Consider the following 7,812-nt stretch of genomic DNA (forward strand, 5'->3'; position numbering starts at 1 on the left):
GTCAGGTGGAAATGAAAATGGACATAATGAGGAATAGGATGTAAAAAAGACTGGAACGGGAGGACAGGGCTTTGAATGCAAATATAGCATTTTGTATTTGATCATGGAAGCAAGAGGAAACCATTAGAATTTATTGAGTAGGAGGAGGGGGAGTAACATGGTTAGATCTATGCCTTAGGAAAATCATTTTAGTAGCTGAGTGGAGATTGGTTTGGAATGGGGAAAGACTGGGACAGGCAAACTCACCAGCAAGCTATTGCAATAGTCCAGATGTAAATCAATGAAATGTTCTGAAGTGGCAGCGGTATCAATGGAGAAAAGGACAAAAGGAATATATCAGAGAGAGAAAAGAAACTGCAGTTAAAAGGGACCAGTAGCAGCAACAAAAGAAGAAATTGCAGATTCACCATGAGAGATGGAAAGCCTTCTTGTGAAGCATTTAAATAGTACACAATGGGCAAATCTTTGTTTTTGCTTACTAAATTTCAGAAAGAAAGAATGGCTATGGTTGGGAAATTTCCTGAAAGCTGAAAAACAAAAAACAATCACTAATGGCAGAGGAATGAGGTAAATTCAGGTCAGATTGAGATTGTTGATTTCATAATCTAGCCTTGGACTAACCCAGACTTGTCTTTATATGAGAAACCAGTATCCTGGACTAATTGAGAGGATGGAAGGACTATTCAATGTAAATCTCAGCAATTTTAATTCTTAAATGTAAAAAATTATGTGATGTGATTTTTTTTAAACCAGACTTGTGAATGAAATATTGCTGAGGGAAACTCTCAGGGAGACACTCCCTCTACCAATATAGATTAGTGCCAATATAGCAATTTATAATCTCAATTGACTGGGTCAATGAGAGATTAAGTTATATGAGCAGTATGAGGGAGAGGTAGGTCCTCCTTTTTCAAGGTCAACCAACTCTCTATCCACTACAATTTACCATTTAATGGAAACTGTTGTTAATGAGCCTTTTAGCAGGTCCTGAGGATCAAGATTAAAGAATTCATTTAACAAGGCTGCATATATATACACCCAATCTGAAAATCATATTTAAAAGCATGAACTGAATTGGTGCTCAGATAAGGGACTAAAAGATCCTGAGTGAACTGCAGCTAGTGAAGAAATGTTGAATCTGTCAGTCAACAAGCATTATATATTAAGTGGGTACTTATGTGCCAGGCACTGTGCCAAGTGCTGGGGATACAAAGAAAAGGAAAAAGAAATAAAAAACCAACTACAATCCCCATTCTCAAATTGTGTACCTTTCAAGGGGAAGAGGAAATATGTAAATAGGTACTTATGAGTTAAATACAGAACAAATAAAGATAATTTGAAAGGTAAATTAAAAAAGGAATTTATGCAGATGGTGAATTTTGAGAAGACTTGAAAGAAGCCAGGAAAATGAAGAGCTAAAGATTAGAAAGTAGAGCATTTCATGGCTAGAAAAGAATCAGTAAAAAGACACAGTACAGAGACATTGGCAAAAAAACAAAACAAAACATGACAAACAACATGGAAGCTCCTTAGGGTTAGGGACTATGTCTCCGTTTTGTTTTATTGCTGCTTCTCTAGAGGCAAATAGGTGGTGCTGGAGTTATCACCTCTTCAAAGTTCTCTTTGAATCAGGAATATCTGAGTTCAAATGTGACCTCAGACCTCAGTTGTATTATGCTGGACAAATACTTAACCTCTGTCTGCCTCAGTTCCTTCATTTGTAAAATGGGAATTAAAACAGCCTGTTCCTTCTCAACACTTATCTGGGACTGACATAATAGAACAAAAAATATTTGTTGATTCCTTTATTGTGAGTAGATTAAATCATGAGTACAAAAAATAAGCTCTGATAGCTAGAATATAACACTCTAGCCTTCCTTCAGTGGAACAGATTTATAATTAATGGAATTAGGTGAAGTGCTTTAAAATTCTGCTAGTGAGTTCATCCATCTCTCCAGGTTATATAACTGTTTCATAATATATCACTTGCTTTGGCCATTTTCCAGTAGCACTGCCTTCAACAATTTTTTTTTGCATGATCTGACATGGAGATTGATATACATTGTTCTTTCCAAAATGGTTTTTTTTCCTGTCTACTTTTTAAGTCAGTCTCACTCTTTTCCCATATCATGCTAGATTGGCTCAGTATCTTGGCTCCAGATGTTTCAGTATCCAGGTCCATCCTGTGCTCCTATTTCTCATCCTCAAGTACTGCCCCAAAATACTCAATCAGTCAGTCATGGAATATTTATTTAGCACCTATTGTGACATGTGAAGTCATGTAATTTACTCCAATTTAATCAGTATTGCTCTCATTTGCTAGGATAACTCTGTTTCAAAGATAATGAAATCTTGCATGTTATTAGACTGCTGCCTATATGGGAGATTCTTGAAAACTCAGCAAAATGGAGCAAATGGAGCAAATGGAGTCAAAAATAATGACATCTTTAGGACAGAGATTAAGAGCTACTTCTCTACCCATAAATTCTCTCCTTGCCTTTAGTTTCACAATTCTTAACTTCCTGGAGGCAGCTAGAGATGTAGTAAAGAGTCAGGAAGAACTGAATTCAAATCCAGCCTCAGTCACTTCACACTTACTAGCTGTGTGACCCTGGGCAAGTCAACCTCAATTGTCTCTCACACACAAAAACACAAACAAAACAACAAAAACCCAAGCTCCAACTTCTTGTTGGCAGTCTCTAACTGGATGTCCCATAGATATGTTAAACTTAACATGACCGAAACTGAACTCTTTATCTCCACCCTCCTCCAAATTTTTCCCTTTCTGTCAATCCTCCCAGTTCTACAGACACAATCCAGATGACATCCTCAGCTCTGCAATCTCCATACTCCCCCCTCCATATTTCATCCAAATGTTGAATTTACCTTCATAACAACTCTCATAAACCTTCTTCTCTCTGACACTTCCATCACTCAGATACAGACCCCCATGCTTGGATTATTGCAGTAACCTGCTGGTTAGGCTGCCTACAACAAATCTTTCTCACTCCCTCCATCCTCCACACAACTGCCAAAGTGATCTTCCTACAGCATAAATCTGATCATGTAACTGCTAATCTTCTCTACAGTAAACTCCAGTAGTTTCCTTTCATCTCTAGCATCAAAGATCAAGTCCTCTTTTTGGTGTTCAGAGCTTTTCAAAGTCTCCTCCCTTTCTACCTTTCCAGTCTTCTTACATTTTACACCTTCCATATTTTGCTATCTGGTAACATTGTACTTTGTTGCTTCTGAAGTAAAGTACTCCCTCTCTCAATTGTTGATTTTTTTCATTGGCTTTCCTCCATACCTGGAATTCTCTCCCTTCTAAACTCTTACCTTTAGGCTTCCCTCATTTCCTTCAACTAAAATCCCACTTTCTCCAGGAAGCCTACCCTAGTTGACTTTAATTGTCATAACAGCCTCTGAGATTACCTCCAATTTATTCTTTATATATCCTATTTGAACATAATTGTTTTCATGTTCTTAGATTGTGAACTCCTTTAGAGCAGGGGATTTTTTTTTACTCCCTAGCACTTATTACTTTGCACATGGTATGTGGTTAATAATTGTTTGACTGATTTAATGATATTTATTAACCTTGACATCTACAATGAATAACAGGTTTTTAATTCTGTATTCTTCACGGTAGACTCAGTGGTCAAGGAGAACTTGATAATGGCATGTTGATCAAGTGAGGAGACATAATGACTATCAGAATATGGATTTGGTGATAAAGTTGGATTTCATGAATCTCAAAGTCAAGTTGTTGAATGATCACAATATAGAGAAAGTTTGGAAATTGCAATGGAGAGAAAAATTTATTTTGTTTTCCCTAGAGAGATTTGTGAGTCAGCAGACATGCAGTGCTGGAAAGAGTAGCTAGGAATGTCAGGAGAGAAATAAATCTCAATAAGTGTCACAGCATAGAAGAAGGGTTTGGGAAAATTGTAAAAAGATCATTTAACATAAGAAGAATTGTCCTTGGGTAATATGAGAAGTTTGTGAATTATGAAGCAGATATCCCAGAGTTCATAATGGGAGAGGTAGACAGAGGTAAAGTGGAATGTTGTGAAGGTGAAGTTGAGGGGAATGGGTGTGGAATGAAAATAATAGTCAGAAAAAGACAGTAAAAATCTTATCTTGTTCTTTTTATCACAGAGAAGTCAGAGTAGTATAGGAATATTCTCATTTCTTGTATATCATTTCCAAATAGTTTCATTATGAGTCCTTCAGAATTGTATTGTGTCATTGCATTGTTGTGAATAATTAACATTCACAATTGATCATCATGCAATTTTCTCTTACTGTGTACAATGTTCGTCTGGTTCTGCTCACTTCACTTTGTATCAGTTCATGTAAATCTTTCCAGGTTTTTCTGAAATCATCCTGCTTATCATTTCTTACAGCACAATAGTATTTCATCAAAATCATATGTCACAATTTGCTCAGCCATTTCCCAATGATGGACATCTCCTCAATTTCCATTTCTTTGCTACCACAGAAAGAACTGCTATAAATATTTTTGTGCAACTATATCCTTTCCCCCACCTTTTTTGGAATTTCTTTGGGATATAGACCTAGTAGTGGTATTGTTGAATCAAAGAGTCTATACAGCTCTTTAGCCCTTTGGGCATAGTAACAAATTGTTCCCCATAATAGCTGGATCAGTTCACAACTTTATCAACAATGCATTAATGTCTCAATTTTCCCACCTCTTCTTTAACATTTATTATCTAAATTTCCTGTCATATTAAGCAATATGCTAGAGGTAAGGCAACTCTTCAAAGTTGTTTTAATTTGCATCTCTCTAATCAATTGTGATTAAGAGCACTTTTTTCTGTATGAATATAGACAACTTTGATTTCTTCATCAGAAAACTACCCATTCATATTGTGATTAAGAGCACTTTTTTCTGTATGAATATAGACAACTTTGATTTCTTCATCAGAAAACTACCCATTCATATTTTTGACCATTTATTAATTCAGGAATGACTTGGATTATTATAAATTTGACTTAGTTCTCTATATATTTGAGAAAAGAGGCCTTTATCAGAGATATTTGCTATAAAAATTGTTTCCTAACTTTCTGCTTTGCTTCTAATTTTGGTTGTATTGGTTGGATTTCTGTAAAACCTTTTTGATTTAATATAATCAAAATTATTCATATTACATCTTATAATGCTCTCTATCTCATTTGAACATAATTTTTTTTAATTTAAAAATATTATTAATTTTTTTTGGTTATACATGCATATTGACTTTTAAAAATACATATTTCTTTATGAATAATGTTGGGAGAGAAAAACCAGAATCACAGGAAAAAAATACATGAAAGGAAAAAAGAAACAGAAAAAAGAGATGAACATAGCATATGTTAATTTACATTCAATCCAGAGTTCTCTTTCTGGATGCAGATGGAATTTTCTATCTAAAGTTTATTGGGATTGTCTTGAATCATTGAACTGCTGAGAAGAACCAAATCTTTCAAAGCTGATCATCACTTGGTTATAATTTTTTCTCTTCTCCATAGATCAGACAGGTAAACTATTCAATGTTTCCCTAATTTGTTTGTGGTATCATCCTTTATATCTAAGTCATGCACCTATTTTGACTTTATCTTGATATATTCTGCAAGATCTTAGTCTATAACTAGTTTCAGGTATGCTATTTTCCAAGCAGTTTTTGTCAAATAGTGAGTTCTTGTCCGTCCTTGGATTTAGCAAACATTAAATACTAATCTAGTCCTAATGCATTCCACTGATCTACCAGTCTGTTTCTTAGTAATAGATTGTTTTGATGATTATCACTTTATAATACAATTTGAGATCTGGTACAGCCCTATTCCAGTTTTGAATAACTTTTCCATTTTAAAAAGGAAAAATTTTTCTTTACTAACTCTGCCATTCTTCAACACCTAATGATATTAATTATCACTTGAGATAAACAGAATGTAGCAAATATTATTTCCATATGACAGCTCCCCAAGTACTTAGCTGCTACTGCCATGATCTCTTATCTTATCTAAGCTAAATATTCCTATTTCTTCTGGTCAGTCCTGACATTGCATGAACTCTAGGCCTTTCCCTAATCCTGGCTGCCCTTTCCTAGGTAATCTCCAGATGATCAATAACCTTCTTAAAATGCTTCTTATTTATTTACTTAAAAGATGTTTATTTTTATTTTTAATTTGTGAAATAAAACAATTTTTATAACATAGAAGAATTTCAAAAAGATGATTGCACATGAAACTCCAAATCTATTATGTACAACTTGCTATTTCTTTTTCTCCCCTCAAGAGTATTTTATTTTTCCAAATACCTGTAAAAGTAGTTGTCAGTTTTTATTTTTGTAAGATTTTGTGTTCTAAATTTTTTCTCCCTTCCTCCCTTATCTCCTCCCTCCCAAGACAGCAAGCAATCTGATATAGGTTATACATATACAATACTATTAAACATATTTCCTTATTTGTCATGTTGTGCAAGAAAAAACAGACCAAAAGGGAAAAAAAAAACATGAGAAAGAAAAAGCAATCAAAGAAATAAACAAAAAAGGTGGAAATATTATGCTTTGGTGCACATTCAGTCTCCATAATTCTCTCTCTCTCTGGATGTGGATAGCATTTCTTATCCCAAGTCTTTTGGAATTGTCTTGATTCACCACATTGTTGAGAAGAATGAAGTCTATCATAGTTGATCATCACATAATCTTGCTGTTACTGTGTTCAGTGTTCTCTTGGTTCTTCTCACTTCACTCAGAATCAATTCATATAAGTTTTCCAGGCTTTTCTGAAATCAGCCTGTTCATCATTCCTTATAGAACAATAATATTCCATTATATTCATATGTCATAACTTATTCACCCATTCTTCAATTGATAAGTATCCACTCAGTTTCCAATTCCTTACCACTAGAAAAAGAACTGCTACAAACATTTTTGCAAATATGGGTTCTTTTCCCTCTTTTGTGATCTTTTTGAGATACAGATCCAATAGTAGCACAGGTTGATAGCCCTTTGGAATCCAAACTGCTTTCCAGAATTGTTGGATCAGTTCATTAATCAAGGCGTTCGTGTCCCCTTCAACATTTATCATTATCTTTTCCTGTAATCTTAGTTAATCTGATAAGTGGGAAGGGGTTCCTCAAAGTTGCCTTAATTTGCATTTCTGTAATTAGTAGTGACTTAGATCATTTTTTCATATGATTATAGATTACTTTAATTTCTTCATTTGAAAATTGGAAAATTAGAAAAATATTTCCAAAAATCTGAATAGCAGCTTTTTTTTTTTGTAGTGGTAAAGATGTTAGATAGATGGATAGATAGATAGACAGATAGACAGACAAATAGGTTGGTGGATGACTGACACATAGATAGGTGATACATAGACAAATAAAACATTTATTAAACACTTACTTTGTACTAAGCACTGTGTTGATTTTGAAGCTACAATCAAGACAGCACTTACTTTCAAGGAGCTTATATTCTAATGAAGACATTACATACAGGTCACCTAAAAAGTGGGAGAGGCAATGAAGTCAGGAGGGGCAAAGATGAAGGTTATCCAGAAACGGGCAATGAAGTAGGTAAACAAGAGGTGGGGTTTCCCAAGAAGGTCCAGAATAAAGTGAAGCATGATTAGGATCCTTATGATGGTGATCCAAGAGAGGGAGAGAGGGAACCACCAACGAAAGGAATGAGGTCCTGAAGTAGAAGTTTCTTAGGATAATGATGTGAGAATTTGAGGAAAAGGAAGAAGAGGATTTCAGAGAGCCTAGATAGGAGAACTGGAAATGAAGGGAGCACTCATCAAAGG

This window comes from Sarcophilus harrisii, chromosome 6 (genome assembly GCF_902635505.1).
Source record: "Sarcophilus harrisii chromosome 6, mSarHar1.11, whole genome shotgun sequence".
NCBI classification, from domain to species: Eukaryota; Metazoa; Chordata; class Mammalia; order Dasyuromorphia; family Dasyuridae; genus Sarcophilus; species Sarcophilus harrisii.